Consider the following 16,840-nt stretch of genomic DNA (forward strand, 5'->3'; position numbering starts at 1 on the left):
TAATACTAAAAGGATACGATAACATCTGACATGTTGCTATTTTTAATTTGCTTTGGTGAAATTGACGCTCAGTAAGTGACCGTAAAGCGTCACCATGGGAACACATTTCCTATTTTTGTCTCCCATAAGCGCCAAACCATGGCATGGTTACCATGGCAACGCCAAAGAGCTAAACTTCAGTTGGTGGCAACCGCAAGCTAATGTTAACAAAGTTTAAAATGACGGGTAAACCAAACAATTGTTTACATTTTTACATTCTTCAACTGCTAACTAATTGAAAAATATGGTTCATGACGATTTACGAGTGGAGTGGATCCGAGAGTGCGTCTCTGCCGGTTTCAGTTTACCGTACGGTCCCAACTGCTTCGACGAACTACTCGGTTTGGGTGATGGAGAAGAAGAAGAGAAAATTATCCGCTTTTTGAACGTTGTCTCTGAGGAAGACTCGCAATTATATCTTCTGTTTTTCAAAACTATAAGAGAGGAAGAAATTGAAGTTGAAATTCCAGGCGGTAAGTTTGCAAAGCTGTAGCCCCATTGTACGCCCCTCGTGCAGCTATTAGCATACAGTCGGGTCACAGAGGTTGTATCTAAAAAGATTATTAATGCTAACTTGACGGTTGAGTGGTCATTTATTTTGAATTGTGTTAGCATGAAGACACTAATACTTTAACTACATCGATTATAGCCACAGAAAGGAGGACAGATAGAGAGGCTCAGAGGAGATATATGAAGCAAGTCCCAGCCATGTGAGATCAAACTTTAATTCCATCCCTCTTGTGGTAATTGCTTTCAAATTGTGGCTGTTTTAAAAAAATAATTTGTCGTTTGTTGATGGAGAGGGAGGAAAAAAAGTGCAACACATTTCTGGTTTTGTGTTTTCAGGGGGTCGAGGTTAAAGTTGTCTATCACATTGAGCTTCATGTGGCAGTAAACGAATACCCCTGAGAGATTTTTTAAATCCAGGGTGTTCTACTTTACGAGGAACACAAAGGGTGAGGAGCCAGATATGTATCATTACAAGCCTCTATAAAAAAATCATCCGATATGTTATTTTTTGTGTTTTAAATAGAGACTATTGTTGAACCACTGGACGGAGGCCAGGAAGCTGATATCCAGTTTATTTGACATTGGCATGCATAGTGGAGACCCTCTTCTTGTGCTGCAGAACACACTTGCCAATGTAAATACAATGAAAAACAACAAACAACCACTAACAGTCAGAATAATGGTCTCCATCAACCATGTATATCCAGAATTTAGTATTACTGAGTTTCAGAATAAAGAATACATGATGCATATTTTCACTGTGTCTCTTGTCAGGTGTATATACCTTTGATTACTGCCCAGCAGATAAAGATAACTGGTGCAGGTTATGAAAAAGGAACAAGCCTTAAATATACTGCTCATGCTTGTTTTTAATACCAATTTCATAATAAATAGTACAATCTAAAGATTAGTACCTCTGTCGCAGATGAGGCTACGCTGCACATCTCTGAGCTAGACCTGGAGCCGGAGGTGCTGTCTAATCCAGAGATGGTAAAGAAGTTGGAGCAATGTGTGATGAACTGGCAGACTCAGATTACCATTGTAATGGAGGAGCAGCAAAACAAAACGCCACAGGTCTGTGACTCCCCCTTATTCTGAGTTTCTGATTCAGGCTTGTTGGTGTCAGCTGAAGGATTTGAGGTCAAGACCGGCATTTACATGTATCATTGCTGCTGAAATGTCTGAAATATTACCTAAAAATGGAATCGCTGTCCGCTCAAAATGAAACTATTACATAGACGAAAGCATAAAACATACACAGTGATATCCATAGACCAATGTGAAACATCGGTTTTCATTTTCCTCCAGGCACCTGGCCCTTTGGCCGAGATAACTTTTTGGCAGGAGCGTGTATCCATCCTGAGTGCTCTGAGTGAGCAGCTCAAACAGCCCATAGTAAAGAAGATATTGGAGGTAATGACCAAAGCGGATGCAGCCATTGTTCAGACCCTGGAAGGAACGTTTGCTGAACTCACTAAATACCGTGTGGAGTCGGACGATAATTTACGCTTCCTCAGCACACTGGAAAGATACTTCATGGTGAGCGGCACTTTAAAAAAAAAAAAATGTATTATTGCTGAATATTCTTTTACATTCACATCTTTTTTTCTCTGTTAACAATGAACAGTGTAACTGACAAAAGCTGGTGGTTACAAAAAGCACACTTGCCATATTGTTTTGTATCTAAATTGTGACTATAGAATTGTTTTGCTGTCCTCACCTTCACTTCTGTCAAAGTTACCGTTGTCTGTTGTAGAATCTGTGTACTGGAGCAAATTTGGGAGTGATCCTGGAGACCATCTCTCCTCTGATGAGCAGCCTGCAAATTGTGTGGATAGTCTCCTGCCACTACAACACAAATGAGAGTATGGTCCCTCTAATGGAGCGTATCGCCTGGCAGCTGTGTGAACGTGTGGCTCAAGTAATTGATGTCCACACGCTATTCAAGTAAGCATGAATGCATTTACATTTTACATTGGAGGTTCAGAGCTTAGATAGAGTTTAAATTAAATATATTTTTAAAACATCAGTATATCCTTTATTAGAAATAGAATGTTTTGTGGTTTCAGTATAACTTAACAATGTGCTGTGCTGTGCTTGGACAGAAATAAGAGAGAAGTGGCCAAATCCAAGGTGCATGATGCTAAGCAGGTCCTGGACCAGTGGAAGTCCGCCTACTTTGAGATGCGCGCTGAAATTGAAGAATCAGGCAGGAGTCAACGTTGGGAATTTGACCGTAAGAGACTTTTTGAAAGGACTGATTACATGGCTTCCATCTGCCAGGACCAGTACAATGTTTTGCAGGTTTGTGTACATACACTTCATAAATACTGACCTCTCACTCATTAACTGAACTTGAGAATGTATTACTCAGGTTTCTTTTTAAAGAGTTCTTCCTGATTTGCATTGTGCAGATTTTGGAGGAATTCTATAACATCTTTGGTCCAGAGCTAAAAGGTGTGACCGGTGACCCAAAACGCATCGATGAAGTGCTGTGCAGAGTGGATAGTCTGGTTTTGCTTATTGAAGAAGTGAGTTTCAATCCTTTCAACATCTGTAAGAAAAACAACTGGAAAATGATCATGCAAGAATTCGACACGACCGTTCAGGTGAGTTTAAGACATGTGGAATGCAGAAGCTGGGAAAATAATAGTTCTGGAACAACGTAACAATTTAATAGAGCATGGTAGTATCAATGTGCTTGTCAGTTTGCACCAAATACAGTTGCATAATGTTTTACCTCAGTTATAAGGCTGATTCACTTCTCTCATGTGTCTGCTCAGGCTATCGAGGGAGAGGCCATCAACTTCATTGATCAGTCTTTTAAGGCACTGCGCTCTTCAGCTGCTGCCTTTGACATGCTACTGAAATTCAAACACATTCGCTCCAGAGAGGCCGTCAACAACCATTTGATGAGAAAGTTTAATGACATCCTGGCTCAGTATTGCAAAGAGGTAATGTTCTCTGAATCAAGACAAAGCGCTGGTTGTTATTTGACTTTGCAGTTCAATTTAAATTACTATCAAATAATGTGATTATTTTAGATCAATACAAAGCTTCAGTTGAGGAACACTGAGTTCATGCATGTGTTTTGCAATGTGATTTACATTGTAAGCAACAGTGCGCACTTTATGTTACACTGCATTGCAACTAATTACGTGAAGTAATTACCTATGACATTTATTTTACATACCTTTGATACATCAAGGTTCAGCTTGTTAATCCAAATTAAACCTGGAAGTTACACTGCACACATCCTCATCACTCAACACTGTTTAAAAGAAAATATACAAAGAAGCAATATTTCATGTTGTGCCAGATTATCATTAGAATTTTAAACAGAGTGATCATGGTCTGTCACAAGCACTTTTGTAAAATGTTTTTGTTGTAGGTGGACAGTATAAATGAACTATTTGAGGCAAAGAAGGACAAACCACCACTCAATAAGAACGAGCCTCCTGTGGCAGGAGCCATCAGATGGGCTCAATCTCTTTTCCACCGAATTAAACACACCATCCTTCTGTTCCTGAAAGTGCCAGAGATGATGGAGAGTGAACAGAGCAAAATGGTGAGTTATTTCACTGTTGCACAGCTGTATAAGTCAGTGTTAATATTCACATGTTTAGACACTTAAATGTTTTTGAACGGCTTCATGCGACTCTTTCTGCTTAGGCCAAGGACAAGTACATGCAAATGGCAGTGCAGATCAGAGAATATGAGGGGAAGAAGTATAAGCACTGGATGGCTGAGACTGAATGCAGCTTGCCATTGCTAATGAAAGAAACCCTGTTGGTCATGAGTACTAGTGAAAACCAAATCCAGGCAGAACTGGTATGTGTCTCTCGCTGTGTAATTACTTAGAACTGTTACTCAGTATTGTGCAATATACAGATACAGGAACTATCTCTCAAATTCCCTGCATTTGTCTCATTATAAGGATGTCCCGCCAACTGAAATCCGCCTACAGATTAGTGTGAGATACATTGTGAACTTTGCTCCAGAGATCATGGAAATAATTTCCGAGACAAACTGCCTTGTATTACTGGGATGTGCCTTATCTGGCTCAAAATATCGCTCTACAGGAGCACAAATTCATCCGGTAAGGATAATCACCAGTAACTAAATACCAAACCTCTGATTGATGTAACCTCTGGCCTGACCTGTTTCAATTGTGCTTTTAGATATGTGAAAGATCTGAAGGACCTTGTCAACTGCTGCCACTCTGTAATGGACAGCCTGAGTGAGGCAAAGTCCATTATGCTGGCTGAACAGATCATAGCGGTCAAAAGAGAGATGCATTTTGGATGCAAAAGACTCAACTGGAATTCTTTGGGTAAGGTGCATACAGAGGCTGAAATATCTGTTTAGTCTGATATATGCAAACTCTGGGTTTGATGATATTAGTATTGTCTGTGAAATTGAAATAAGATAATTTGCGTTTGGTTTCAGGCATCACCGACTTCATCAACCGAGGCGTTGAGGTTGTCTCTAAGTTTAAGATCGTCGTCGGTCAGATTCAGAAGAATGAGAAGGATATTGAGTCCAAGTTGCAATCCATAGTGATGGCCAACTTACTGAAATGTCCCGTCCCAGATCAATCAAACGACTTACCAGGTCGGATATTATTTATAGTATATAATCATTTTTATAAAAAGAATTCCAACTTATTTTCATTGAGTTTTTTTTAAGGTGTCAGGGAGTTCTGTGAACGTATTGAACGAGAGCGGGCCAAGACGGTGAATTTGCTGAGTAGGAAGTATGCAGACATTGGACCCCTCATCACTAAGACGGAACATTTGATCTTGGAAACTAGCAGTGGCAAATCCAAATGTATGGCTGATTATTACATGTACTGGGAACTCAAGGTGCATGACTCTTATAAAGATGGTGCTGAGGTAATCACATTATGTTAAGGTTTTTGAAGTTATCTACTTTGTGAGCAGTAATAAATACAGTACTTTAGTAGTATTTGTCTCAACCACTGTGCCATCCCTCTTGTTGACTTTCACATTTAGGAACACCCAGGCCTTCAACATGGTACTGAGGGGAAGCACCGCTCTTTTCCAAATTGATGCTATCCTTTCTGCCCCTAAGATTGTGTTGCAGCCCCAAAGCACTGAGATCTACTGGCTGATCATGCAGTGTGTCAGAGACTGTGTAGAGAGCACCAAGGTAGCATGATTCTCCTGGTACACTGCATTAACAGGTTTTGTTTTATAATTTATCACTGACTATGTGACTTGAATTTCAGCAATTTGTGCGTTGGATGCATGGGACCTGCATTGAGTGCCCTCCACAACGTGTGGATGGTGAAGATGAGGTGACGACATTTAGCTTCTGCAGTGACGTGTGGCATCATCCTCAGATAAATGAGAGCGCCATGGCAGTGTCCCAGAACATCCAGCGGCTGCTCTTCTCTGTGGATCAGTATCTTTTCCACTGGAAACGCTATCGACCTCTTTGGGAAAAGAACAAAACCATCGTCAACGAAAAGTTTGCTGCCAAAAAAACATCCTGTGTCATGTATGACGACAAGCTGCAGTTCCTTTCTTGTATCAATTCGGAAGTGATGCTGGAGCCTCTGTTTAAGAATGAGCACGTCATCCGTCTAAACCTGGAGCCTCTGGCTCACACAGTGCGGGAGACTGCTGAGTCCTGGATCAGTTCACTCGGTAGGCTGCTCAACCAGCCTGCCAAAGAGGATCTCTTCAACTTGAGAGATGAACTCATGGTATTGAATCAGGTTACACGGTGTCATATGTTTTAATAGTACATTTTTTTATATGTGATTTATCCTTATGCTTCTTTTATAAAACAGCAATTATCTGAGAACCTGAAACAGAACCCTGAAACTTTTGAAGACTTGAAGTCTGTCCTTGCATCATATCAGACATCAGGGACATGTCTCTGCATGTGGAGATGAGATACATTGATATCTAGGAGAGATACAGAACACTGGCCATGTGCAAAGTGGAGGTACTGTGTGTTTATGTTCAATTATTGCCCATTGAAAGCATAAGTTGGTTCCCTTATTTACTGACTTATGTTCTCTTTTCCATGTGTAGGTCGGAAAGGATGAACTGGAACTGCTGGACAATATTGTCCAGATGTGAAATGACCTGTTTGCAGAATCCAGACAAGTGGACCGAAGTCTGACAGATGTTAAGAAATCCTTTACTCAGGTAAGACATCAAACCCACACAATCTGAAAAGTAGAGATTTTTAGAAATGTAGAATTATAACTATCTTCCTATTCTCCACCCCTCACACTCAAAGACTACGAAGGAGAATATTGAAGATTTAGGCAGGAATTGACTATCTTTGCTTAAAGCTTCAACATGCATGGACCTGGAGCTGTGGGAGATGATTTGGAGAGAGGTACTTGAGCACTTGAAGCCTGCCTTTAGTTATATATATATGGTGTTAAAATGTTGTTTTTAAATGTAGTGGAGGAAACAGTCTCTCTCGTTTGTTCTTTGCAGGACTGACCATCATGGAAACATATGAGGAAGACCTTGCCAAGATAGTGGCAGGACGGCAGGAGCTAGCTAATGCTGAGAAGCTGTTGGACCTACCAGTCACCGTGTACCCAGATGTTATCGGCATGCAGAAGGACATGAAGGGCCTGAGACAGATATATGGTGTCTATAAAGCTGAAAAGGTCTGATGGGGTAGCATATTGGGACAAATTGCACATCATTCGGGTATAAGTATTTCATGTGTTTGTCCTTACATGTTTTAGGAGGCAAAGACGGAGTGGTCTCAGACGTTGTGGGTGGATTTAAACATCCAGCTGCTACAGGAGGGTGTTGAGGGTATCATCAAAAGCTTGAGACAGCTGCCCAAAGACGTGCGGGCGATACCTGTGGCCTTCTTCCTTGATGGACGTATGAAGGAGTTCAGAGAGTCTCTCCCTCTTCTGCTGAACCTGAAGAACGAGGCCCTCTGAGACAGGTCTGGAATAAATCTGACACCCAACACAAAATGGGAGTAGAGTATGAAATGTTGAAAATGTAGATTGACCAGGTAATAATTATGATGACAATGACAACAACCAATGAACATGTGTTTTTATATGTTGTACCACAGACACTGGAAGGAACTGATGGAAAGGACCGGCACTAACTTTGAGATGAACCTTGACAGCTTCACTCTGGAGCACATGTTTGCTATGGAGTTGCACAAATATGCAAATGTCATTGGTGACATTGTCACCTCTGCTGTAAACGAGCTCAGTATTGAGAAGGCAAGCTTCCGTCTTTGTGAATTATCTCAAACTGGACTTTATCATTGAAATCACAAATACTTAGAAAAATACATTATTCATGTTTGTGCTTCCAGGAGTGCGGTTCTATTCTGGGTGCAGTGGACGAGATCCTGCTGAATGTGGACAACGATGCCATGAACTTACAGAGCATGGCGGGCAGCCGTTTTGTTGGACCTTTCCCTGGCACCATACAGCAATGGGAAAAAGACCTGTCCCTCATCAGTGAGACCATAGAGGTCAGTGGGAGGGGCCACATTTCCCATCACACTTGAATCCATAATACGTAAGAAAATATTTCTCACACAGGTATGGTTGCTGGTACACTGAAAATGGATGTACCTGGAGAGCATATTCATTGGTGGCTCGCAGTTACCGGAGGAAGCCTAGAAATTTGATAACATTGACAAAAGGTTTAAAGAAGTGAGTGTTGCAATAATATTAGCCTGATGAAAGCAAAGTACTGCTACTGTACATCTCGAAATAACATCGTCTTCTTCATTTTTCTGTGTAGATTATGAGTGACACAGTGAAGGGTCCAAACATTAAGCGCTATTGCCTGATTCCCAACCGGCTAACAGACCTGCAGGCCCTGAGTGATGGACTAGAGAGGTGCCAGAAGAGTCTCAATGACTACCTGGACTCCAAGCGGAATGCTTTTCCTCACTTCTTCTTCATCTCAGATGATGAACTGCTCAGCATTCTGGGGAGTAGTGACCCTTCCTGTGTCCAGGAGCACATGATCAAGGTATCAGGCATTATTCTTCAAAGCAGGGATGAGGAGGATCACTGTTTGCCGTATGTGTGAAACATTTTCTAGATTTAAATAAATGTTCTTGTCTATGTTCCACAAGATGTATGATAACATAGCATCTCTGAGGTTGGATGTGGAAAGCGATGGGGAGAAAGTAGCCGGAGCCATGGTGTCAGCTGAGGGTGAGTTGATGGAGCTGAAGAAGGCTATCCCGGTGGAGGGCAGGGTGGAGGAGTGGATGACGGGAATACTACTTGAGATGAGGAGGACTAATAGACTTATCACCAAGGAAGCAATCCACCGCTACTGTGAAGACAGGAGCAGGTGTGTGTAGATACTACATGTGTGTGAGCAATTCTGCCGGTGTCTGTGTGCGCGAATGAGCCACAGTAAATCATTCCCTTGTGTCTCAGGGTGGATTGGATGTTGCTGTACCAGGGAATGGTTGTGCTGGCTGCAAATCAAGTGTGGTGGACCTGGGAGGTAGAGGATGTCTTTAAAAATGTGAAGAAAGGAGAGAAGTACGCACTGAGGAACTATGCTGAGAAAATGCACCAGCAGATTGATGAGCTGGTAAAGCGCATCACACAACCTTTGAAGAATAATGACAGACGAAAGATAAACACTGTGCTCATCATCGATGTCCATGCAAGAGACATTGTAGACAGCTTTGTACTAAAAAGGTAAACCTTTGCCGGTTTTAACATTTGTCATCGCACATGACGGTGTAACTCGTGTGTTGGGAGGTGAACTTAAATGAAGTAAAATGTCTTTCTTCTTCCAGTATAATGGACGCACGAGAGTTTGAGTGGGAAAGCCAACTCAGATTCTACTGGGTCCGGGAACATGACAACTTGTTTGTGCGTCAGTGCAGTGCTTCGTTCTCTTACGGCTATGAATACATGGGGTTAAACGGTCGAGTGGTTATAACCCCGCTGACAGACCGTATCTACCTCACCCTCACGCAGGTCTGAGAAGCTTTGCAAATTTGTAAAACCCAAGCAGAAATATGAAAATTGTGCTGTCAGTCTGTTTTGACAACATGATGTATGTGGGTGTTTAGTTGTGATACAGGCCCTCTCCATGTACCTGGGCGGAGCTCCTGCTGGACCGGCCGGTACAGGAAAGACAGTCCACTAAAGATCTGGCCAAGGCGTTAGGCCTGCTCTGCGTGGTTACAAACTGTGGTGAGGCCATGGACTACATGGTAAGAAGCCTAAACTTGAAGAGCCAACAGCTACTTAAAAAGCGTCTTAGTACCATAAAACTGTTCTGTGACATTTTCCATCAATTGTCTACATCATATTCACCCCTTAGACATTACTGTGTGTTGTTTTTGCCCAAATTATAAACTATTTTCATATAAATGTTGCAGTGCATTGTTTGGGACTCCACAGTAAAATGTAAAATATACAACCACACTCCTTGAATAATAGAACCTACCATGTAATGTTCATGCACTTCTAAACACAACGTATACACAACTGCCTACAAATTGTTTCTTGCTGCCAAAGTGCTCACTTGCATCAGTCTCAAAAGTGACGGCCACATGTTTCTCTAATGATTTGCATGGTCTGTTGAGTGTGCACACTTTACTCCGTTGCACTCTGCTGGACAAAGTAGTCGCTCTCTGTTTTTTATTTGTCACTCGCTTTTTTCCTTTAATTCCTTTCCTCTTTGTGCGTAGACTGTGGGTAAGATCTTCTCTGGCCTTGCCCAGTGTGGAGCGTGGGGCTGCTTTGATGAGTTCAATCGCGTCGATGCCTCAGCGTTGTCAGTTATCTCCTCCCAAATCCAGACCATACGCAACGCTTTCATTCTGCACCTGGAAAGGTTTCATGTAAGTATGTTGTAGTTATGCAGAACCCGTTATGAACACATCAACAATTATTCCAGTTTTCATATAAATGTATATATTTTGACAAAGAAGGTTATTTCACTTAATAATAATAATTTAGGTTGATTGTTGATTTAGTTGTTTATTCCTCCTAAACCCCCTCCTTCTCACTATGCACATCAGTTTGAAGGGCAGGAGATCAGCCTGGACGGCAGCATGGGGATTTTCATCACCATGAACCCGGGTTATGCAGGACGCCTGACCTGCAGCAGATCTGTGAGATCATGCTCTTCTCTGAAGGCTTCCTAATGGCCAAGGTGAGTGACGCACACACAGACCACAAATTACATTGTCTCAATTTGGCAGACGCTCTCATCCTGAGTAATGTATAGTGAACCATGCATATACAATATCACTATAATGTACAAGACTTATATTAGTGTTCTCAGGTAGTTATGAAATGCATAATCTATACTGAATTACTTGTAAAATGTTCTGATATTTCTGAGCGTAGAAAGACAACTTTTCATATTAACATTGAAAAATCTTTAACTCTACACTGCAAAGTGCTTGCCACTACACATATCTACACTTTTGTTCAATTCAGGTGCTGGCAAAGAAGATGACCGTACTGTATAAAATTGCACGTGAGCTGCTGTCCACGCAGTCCCATCATGACTTTGGCTTGCGAGCTCTGAAGTCTGTCTTAGTGATGGCAGGAGAGCTGAAGAGAGGCTCACCAGACCTCAGTGAGGTAGACACCCAACAACATTTTTCATGTTTCATTTTCATATAGTGAATAAAACACTTCTCATTGTTGCTTACATTCAATATGGAACTGATGAGTTGTGTATTTGTGATCCCTCAGGTTTAGACTGATGCTTGATTGCTGTTGGGAATTTGTTTAGTTTGCCAAATGCAAGATTTAGACGAGGTCTTTTAAGTGTCTACCTAGCAGCTTACAAAATAAAGCAGTACCTCTGGCATTATAGTACTTTATTACAAGTTTCAGTCTGGCCTAAAAACTGACCATCACTCAGCACCATGTTGAAAATTCCAACACTTTTGCAAATCTTAATCAACTTAGGGAAGCGTAGGTTTAAGAAACATGAAAAGTAGAAAACTAGTGAGAGGTCTCACAGAACTAGTTGTGATTAGGTTGGTGATTGTTGCTGTAAAGAGTTTGAATTTAATTTTAAAAAAGGGTTCATTTGATATGACTGATTCTCCATTTTTATTTAATTATTTATTTGACACGGACAATACAGGTAGGCATTGTTACATTTAAAATGAAAATATTTTTACTTTAATCCTGTTGTTATTTCCGTCTCTCCTCTCCGCAGGATGTGGTGTTGATGCGTGATCTCCGGGACAAACCAAAGTTTGTGTTTGAGGACGTGCCCCTGTTCTTCGGGCTGATCGCAGATCTGTTCCCTGGGTTAGACTGTCCTCGTGTTCGCTATCCCAACTTCAATGATGCTGTGGAAGAGATCCTGCAAGAGAACAAATACGTCATGCTGCCTAACCAGGTTTCTTATCTGGGTCTAGATTTGATTCTTTGATACACAGGCATTCTTACTTAAAGATTGTTTAGTTACAGTGGCAAAGATTTAGTTACAGCATGTGAGCGTTTAGAAGCTGATATACCCTTTTCTTTATGCTGTCTGTGGTTTCAGGTGGATAAAGTGGTGCAGATGTATGAGACGATGATGACCAGACACACTACTGTTGTGGGCCCAACAGGTGGAGGGAAATCGGTTGTGATCAGCACATTATGTCAAACTCAGACCAAGTCAGTTTACATCAACTAGGTTTACACCACATTCCTGATATTTTATGTGGAGAATAGTGACATTTATTTGAATTCATCATCAGATTGGGATTTCAAACCAAGATGTATCCCCTGAACCCTAAAGCCATGAGTGTCATTGAACTTTACGGTGTTCTGGACCCTGAGACTCGAGACTGGACTGATGGGATCTTATCCAACATCTTCCGTGACATCAACAGGCCCACTGACAAAAAAGAGAGGAGGTATAAAACAAAAAGAAGAAAAACTAAAGGACATTAATCAGTCGATTCAGATGTGCAGTATGCCAGTGATGTCATTCATTCATTCATACTACATGAACTCTGACTCACAGATACATCCTGTTCGATGGGGACGTGGATGCTCTGTGGGTCGAGAATATGAACTCGGTGATGGATGACAACAAGCTCCTCTAGCCAACGGAGAACGGATCCGTTTACAGAGTCACTGCGCGCTGCTGTTTGAGGTTTGTCTCAATTTCAAGGTGGCTGTCAGCCAAATACCTTTCCTTACACTTTTCTGCAAAGCAACTTTCAGAGCAATAATGTAAGAAAACTTCCCCATCCCAGGTTGGAGATCTGCAGTATGCTTCCCCTGCTACTGTTTCCCGCTGTGGGATGGTTTTTGTTGACCCCAAAAACCTGCGATACACCCCATACTGGCAGAGATGGGTGAACGACAGAACTGACGGGGTATGAGAAAAAACATATACACTATATAATAATTGCACTTATTTGTAATTTGATAATGTCTCAACACTGTTTTTTTTGTTATTTTTCTAGGACTAGAGACTAGCAACAACAAGAAGCTGCTGAAGAACCTCGGGGACTCCCTGCTCAGAGAGCTGGCCACATCTTCAGGCAACATGTTGGATAACACGGAGCTGGTTCATACATTGGAGGAAACAATGTATGAAATGTATCAAAAGCCAGTGAGGTCAGTTTGGCAGCAGCAAGCATCAGTGAACTCATGGAATAAGTGCATTTTCACTGAATTTGTTAATACTAGTCTTTTCTTTGTTTGATATTGTAATCATCAGGTATTTGAGAAACTAAAGTTGGCTCATAAGACATCTGAGGACATTGATAAACTCAGAGACGGTTATCGACCTGCTGCAAAGCGCGGCGCTATCCTGTTCTTCGTACTGACAGAAATGTCTCTGGTGAACAGCATGTACCCGTGCTCTCCAGCCTCCTACCTCGAAGTGTTTGACTTTTCACTGCGCAGATCTCTGACTAACTCCATCCTGCTCCAAAGACTGAAGAACATCATGAACACTCTGACATACAGTGTTTACAACTATGGCTGCACAGGTCAATAATAAATATTGAATAATGGAATGGATGAAAAAGGATTTTTAAAAGCACAGTATGTATGATATTATAACCTGAACTCACTACAGAACTCATGTAGGTCTGTTTGAGAGACACAAGCTGCTATTTTCCTTCAACATGACCATCAAGATTGAACAGGCAGAAGAGAGGTCACCTCAGGAGGAGTAGGAGTTCTTTATTAAGGGTGAGATATCCAGAGTTGAACTCCTAAAATGTTTAAGTAGATTACAGTGATCACAAACTCAGACACATGTGTATGCACACAATGTTTAAAGCAAATTATCTTGTTTTTCCACCTCATGTGTAAAGATAATCTATCCCTGGAAAAGAGCACCCGCAAAAAGCCTTGTGACTGACCAGGGCTGGGAGGACATAGTGAAACTAGCAGAGCTGTTTCCTGAGCAGTTTGGCTCTCTGCCTGATGACGTGGAGAAAAATTCCACTGACTGGAAGTCTGTAAGTGACCACGGTGGCAAGAATCGCCATAGGCATTTTACTTTATCGGTTGAGAGGTTAACCCTTTTCTTTTCTCTTCAGTGGTATGACTTAGACGAGAACAGGCTCTATTTCCTGTGAAATATGAGGAGAACCTGCCAGCCTTCCAGAAGCTGCTGCTGCTGCGCTGCTTCCGTGTAGATAGAGTCTACAGAGCTGTGACTGACTACGTTACTGTCACCATGGGCGAGAAGTGAGCCTGTTTCTATTGCAATAATAATTGCAATTAAGATATATACAGTATATATAGTATATATATATATATATATATATATATACAGTATATATATATATATATACTGTATATATATGTATACCATCACTATGTATACAGTATATACAGTGTATGTATATACACCACTGTGGTGCAGGTTGAGTTGCCTCAACACAACTATTTGACAATGTTTACAGAATATATAATTATTTATACAGAGAGGAATCAAGCCCTGAGTTTCTACATGTTCTCTTGTGTATCTTCTCAGATATGTGCAGCCGCCTGTGATCAGCTTTGATGCAATTTATGAACAGAGCACACCTTTCTCCCCCATTATCGTCATCCTGAGCCCCGGCTCTGACCCAGCCACGGACCTCATGAAACTAGCAGAGAGGTCAGGCTTTGGAGGCAACAAGTTCAAGTTTCTTGCTATGGGCCAAGGCCAAGAGAAGGTACTGAAGCCTTCTTTTCCATATCGCAGCCGCAAAGCTTTAAGTGTGCTCAAGTGGAATGAGACGTTGAGGGTAATTGTCTTCTGTACCTGTGATTAAGGTGGCACTGCAGTTGCTGGAGAGGGCGGTGTCCCGTGGTCAGTGGTTGATGCTACAGAACTGCCACCTGCTGGTAAAGTGGCTGAAGAAACTGGAGAAGCCCTTAGAGATGATCACCAAGCCCAATCCCAACTTCCGCTTGTGGGTCACCACCAACCCCATTAAGGATTTCCCCATTGGCATACTGCAAAAGTCTCTAAAGGTCAAACGCATTTCCTCTTTACCTTCAGCAGTATTTTCTTTAGATTAGTTTGTAGATGGCAGGGTTCGGATCAAGTAGCGGTCACAAGGATTTCCTTAAATAGGTGTTGTGTTTGATGTTTTTAATCTATATGTTGGGAATATGACAATGTTGCATTTCTAATACAGCAAAGTGACAATTTGTATTTAAACTGTGCACATCAGTGGGGGATAGTCACGAGCATGGAAGAAACATTCAACAGTTTTTCTATTGTTATGAAAAATCGGATTTAAAGAAATGTCTGTTTGTTTACATGTACTTTAATATTGTGTGCGTGCAGGTAGTGACGGAGCCTCCCAACGGTCTCAAGCTGAACATGAGAGCCACGTACTCCAAAATCTCCCATGAGACCTTGACTGCATGTCCTCACCCTGCCTTCCGCAGCCTGGTGTACGTGCTGGCCTTCTTCCATGCTGTGGTGCAAGAGAGACGCAAGTACGGCAAGATTGGCTGGAACGTCCTCTACGACTTCAATGAGTCTGACTTCTCTGTAAGTGGCACGGGAGCCATTTGAAATGAGGGATTTTGTTTGAATATTAGTCTCTATTTATGTGGTATTATATCAATTTCACTATTCAATGGTTTGAACAATGTAACTGTGTTCAACAGGTGTGTATGGAGATCCTGCAATATTCCCTGGGGAAGTCTTAAATACCTTATTGGAGAGGTTAGGCTAACGTCTGTATAATGTTCTGTAGGTGATGTATGGCGGGCGAGCCATCGATAGCTTTGACCGCAGGATCCTGACTGTGTACATGGATGAGTACCTCGGAGACTTCCTCTTCTACACCTTTCGTCGCTTCCACTTCTTCAGCAACACGGACGTAGTTTAGAAGATCCCTCCAAATGGGACCAAGAAAATATATGTTGGTCAGTTGTTATTTTCATTACTTTACATTCTCTTACTTTTAAGAGAAATAAAAGGTTTCTGTCATCACTCACAGCTTTACCCTGCTATCTAACAGATGAGATTGAGACCCTGCCACTGACTACCTACCTGACCGCCCTGGTCCAAGCCGCTTGCAGGAAAAATGGTACACACAGGTGACCCAGTACCGCAGTGAGGATGACATCAGTGACAGACGTGGACAGGGTAATGAAATAACACTCACCATTAGCAGCATGATTAATGATGAGTTATAGAGACTGATGGTGTTTTTCTCTGCAGGCTGCTTTGTGTCCGGCCTGTATCTGGAGGGAGCATACTGGGACACGGAGAAGGGCTGCCTGGTTAAGAGTAAACCAAGCGTTCTGGTTGTTGAACTGCCCATTCTCAAAGTCATCCCCATAGAGACAAGCCGCCTCCGATTACAGGTGTGGACACCAGACACTACAGGCCTGCATACAATACTTTACTTCACTATTTTTTATGTTTTTTTCCCTAACTGTTGTTTTTCTATGTGTTTTGTAGTGAAGAATACGATACGGACACCGGTGTACACCACGTCTCTGCGCAGGAATGCAATGGGTGTGGGGTTGGTGTTTGAGGCTGACCTGTTCACCACCATGCACATCTCCCACTGGGTGCTCCAGGGTGTCTGTTTATGCCTCAACGCTGACTAAAGACAGACCTCAGCTTCACTGAGCTGCTTAGCTTTTACACATGTTAATTAACATCTGCTTCTTTAGACAGAGAACAAACTTTTAGTACCTCTGATTTATATTCAAACAAACAAGTTATGGTGAAAGATTGTACATATTTAAAAATATATCTTTTTTAATTGGTAGAGACAAGAGAACTAGATTTTTTAGTCATTGTCTACTTCATAGCTTTCATTATATTCTCACTAG

At 41.8% G+C, this 16,840-nt stretch overlaps 1 pseudogene; it reads left to right on the forward strand.

Annotated features, from left to right (window-relative positions):
• Window positions 1-283: 283 nt before the first annotated feature.
• On the forward strand, window positions 284-16,840 carry LOC115013699 (dynein heavy chain 10, axonemal-like; annotated as a pseudogene).

The sequence above is a fragment of the Cottoperca gobio genome, chromosome 9, assembly GCF_900634415.1.
Source record: "Cottoperca gobio chromosome 9, fCotGob3.1, whole genome shotgun sequence".
Lineage (NCBI taxonomy): Eukaryota > Metazoa > Chordata > Actinopteri > Perciformes > Bovichtidae > Cottoperca > Cottoperca gobio.